The sequence below is a fragment of the Triticum dicoccoides genome, chromosome 3A (genome assembly GCF_002162155.2).
Source record: "Triticum dicoccoides isolate Atlit2015 ecotype Zavitan chromosome 3A, WEW_v2.0, whole genome shotgun sequence".
Lineage (NCBI taxonomy): Eukaryota > Viridiplantae > Streptophyta > Magnoliopsida > Poales > Poaceae > Triticum > Triticum dicoccoides.
In genome coordinates this window covers 702,253,105-702,256,602 of record NC_041384.1, presented here as the reverse complement: position 1 = coordinate 702,256,602, position 3,498 = coordinate 702,253,105, and the positions used below count along the sequence as shown (strand labels likewise).

The 3,498-nt window shown below is 45.3% G+C and overlaps 1 pseudogene; it reads right to left on the bottom strand.

Moving 5' to 3' along the window:
* Positions 1–715: 715 nt before the first annotated feature.
* LOC119272992 lies at positions 716–2,656 on the bottom strand (annotated as a pseudogene).
* Between the last annotated feature and the right edge of the window lie 842 nt (positions 2,657–3,498).

The window sequence follows — 3,498 nt, the reverse complement described above, 5'->3', positions numbered from 1 at the left end:
GTCACCATTGGACATTCTTCCTCTACCACTCCAAGAGCGCATCAATATGGACGCAAGTGCACATGTGAACCATCTCAAGAAGGTGCATGCGGATACACGGCACACCATCGAGCGCCAAGTACACCATCTTGCGACCAAGCTCAACATCAACAAGCACCCCATGGTATTCGACATTGGTGATCTTGTGTGGCTACACCTTCGCAAGGACCGGTTCCCCAACGAGCGCAAGTCCAAGCTTCTACCGCGAGCCGATGGACCATCCAAGGTGCTTGCATGCTACAACAACAACGCCTAGAAGATCGACATCCCACGCAACAAGTACTCCATCACTACTAGGAAAAACACTATCAGTAGCGTGGGTTTTTTGCATACCAGTAGCGTGGGTTCCTGCGCTACTGCTACGACGCTACAGCTACAACGCTACAGCTAATTTTTAGCAGTAGCGCGTTTTTTACCCCGCACTACGGCTAAAAAGTTAGTAGTAGCGCGTGTGCACCCGCGCTACTACTAACCTAAAACCCACGCTACTACTAACCTAACTCCTAGTAGCCCTCACTTTTGACCCACGCTACTACTAACAATTTAGGAATAAAAAAATAAAAAATAGATGTAGTATTCATGAATGGTAATACGTCTAGTGCAAACCAAACTAACATCACAGAACCATCTCAAGATCCATTTAAAATTAGACACAACATCACAGAACCATCTCAAGATCCATTTAACATCAGACACAACATCACAGAACCATCTCAAGATCCATTTAACATCAAACACACACAACCATCATTGTAAGGTGGGTACCTTCCCTAGTGGTCTACCACCAACCTAAACAGACCACTTCTCTAGATGTATCTACAAGGCTCGGAGTTCAGATGCCGGTGGACACGAAACCTCCCTCCCTCGGACGATGGCGTCGAGGTCCTCCACCTCGGCGACCTCCGGCGTCGAAATCACCTGGACGATCATCTGTGCAACGTGGTCACCGGGCTTCACGGCGAAGTATGCCTCCGAGTGGTTGAATAGCACAGCGCTACCGGGCCGCGCTAGTCAGCGTCAATCACCTCTGCACCCACGTCAGGAAAGTGAAAACTTATTAGTACACAAATTGCATCAAGTCAACGAAATAGTACTATTAACAAATTCAAACTAAAGCCACAACACTTATTTTGGGACGTAGGAAGTATGTCCTAGCACTTCTTTTTAAACCGGAAAAGATCTACTGATACTCTGAAGTTCCTCAGAAGAAACTAAATGACGTACCTCAGCTTCTTCCTGGGTCATACCCTCTTTCCATTGATGATCCATCAACCCATACAGGTAACTGGAACCAGATCCTGAAAAAGGACAGCAATAACATAGAAGTGTGAGAATCTGCACCTGGTATAGCATACAGTAAAGCTGGATTAGCACAACTATATGCTCGGTGTTTCTCAACACTAAGTGCAGCCAGATTGCATTGAGCCAGGATAAGAAGTGTGATTATAACCCAGTGTGTTTTACAAACCACATGCAAGTAAGTGAGTACAAGCCTGCCAGACTGCACCAGGTTTGTTGCAAACAAGTGCTAGAAGCTACTCAAGGATGTAAATTCAAGTATAGGCAAGGAATGCTCCACTTCTATTGGGGAAAACTTACCTCCAATTGCGAATGGCTGCCTCAAGATCGTTCCACCAAGAGGGACCGAGTGAATTTGGCCCCCCTCATATTTATCCCATCCACCGACTATCATCCAGCTTGCAACATGCTCTGGGCGTTGATAACAAATATGAGAAATGACATGATTTGTCTAAAGAAGGCGAACAAACATTAAGGGCCATCAACATTCTTGTGATGACAAGACATACCTTGTTCTGATAGGCCAGCAACCTAAGTAAGTTGGATGCAACTTTCACGGTAGCTGGTTGCCCAAGCTGAATTCTGTACAAGGAGGACAAATCTAACATCAACTAACTTGCAAATCAAACATTCAACTGACTGCAATCATATTGACAACTGAAATTTAAGTTCTATTTAATTTATTCGGTGCCATCCTACTCTGATTTAGGAGCAAAAAACTGTATTTTGCACCTTTTCCGGGCCAGGATCGAGAAGTGGAAGTCATAAAAAAGAGAGTACTTACGTGTGTTCGTGGAGAAAATAGCGCACATAACCTGAAATAATTTGTCTATCAGCAGCATGCAAGATAACATGCTACATGTGAGACATATGAACAGAGAATGGGTATCTGACTACCAAAAATTAACACAGACGATGAAAACTAATGATGGTGTGATAACTCAAGAGTTCCACTCTTCCACAAGACAAGCAATGTTGGAAGCAACGAACAAATTGCGGCATGAGAAAGCAAAACATAAACTCTTGTCTTGCTAGCTTTTGTTATTTTGTTTATTATCAACAACAGCAACCAAACATACCCTACTCATGATTTAGGGAATACTCGTTAAGAAGTAAAAGTAAGATTAAGTTATGAAATAGACTAACTGAATGATGCATCCTCAAACAACTGAATATCACAATAAAAATGTGATAAACAACATGAGAATGTGCCCAATCTTCTGCAGAAATATAAAACACTTACAGATCCAGAGCGGCAGATGTAGACATTATCTGCGAGCTGACTGATCTTGTTTGAAGCACGGTTTGCCACATACATTCATGCGAATTAAGATCAGGCAGCAACACATATTACGTCAAGCAAATAAACCTAAAGAGCAAAACAAATCAATGTTGGCTTCCTTCAATTCTAGTGTGATCATTAAGGCTTTGTCAGGCATGTTGTCCAGCAAATCAGTAAGAACATACAGTACTACACAATTGACAACAATACAAGGTTCAAAATGGACAAAACACAGCACAGAACTCCCCCAAGCAAAAGGAAGCACATACTCTAATTCTCACTGCCCCAATGATAACTGTAAACCCAAACCCGTTTGCCTCTAATTCCATGGCAAGAGAACAAGGTTTGTCCATGAAATTTGGAATTTCGCAAAGAAGTAGCAGTACTTGGAGCTCTGATTTGCTGAACTACACATGGTGGTAAGCTAAAGGGCGCATTTCCCCTTTATCGAATTATTAATAATTAGACTACTCCCGTCGAATGCAGACAAACGGAGACGATTTCCCCTGACCTCGCAACTAGATTATACTAGGGAAAAAATACTGAATTAGGAGAGGCATCACACAAAGCATGGCGACAGCAGCAACAGCAGCTGAAACATGGTACACGGGGAGGTTGCATGGTGGCGACCCCGTAAATCCTCGTCTCCCTGCGGTGGCGGTGGCGGTGGCGGTGGCGGTGGTGGCTCAGGGTGGACACGGTCCGGGCCGGTCCGGTCCCGGTCCGAGCCGTCGTTTGGACCGGCCGCCGGCGGTCCGGGCCGGACCGGACCGAGCAGCATGGCGGTCCTGATTTCAGGGACCGGACCGGCAACGACGAAGCCCGGGCCGGACCGAGCGGACCGGCCAACGACCACCAGCGGCGAGATGTGCGACGAT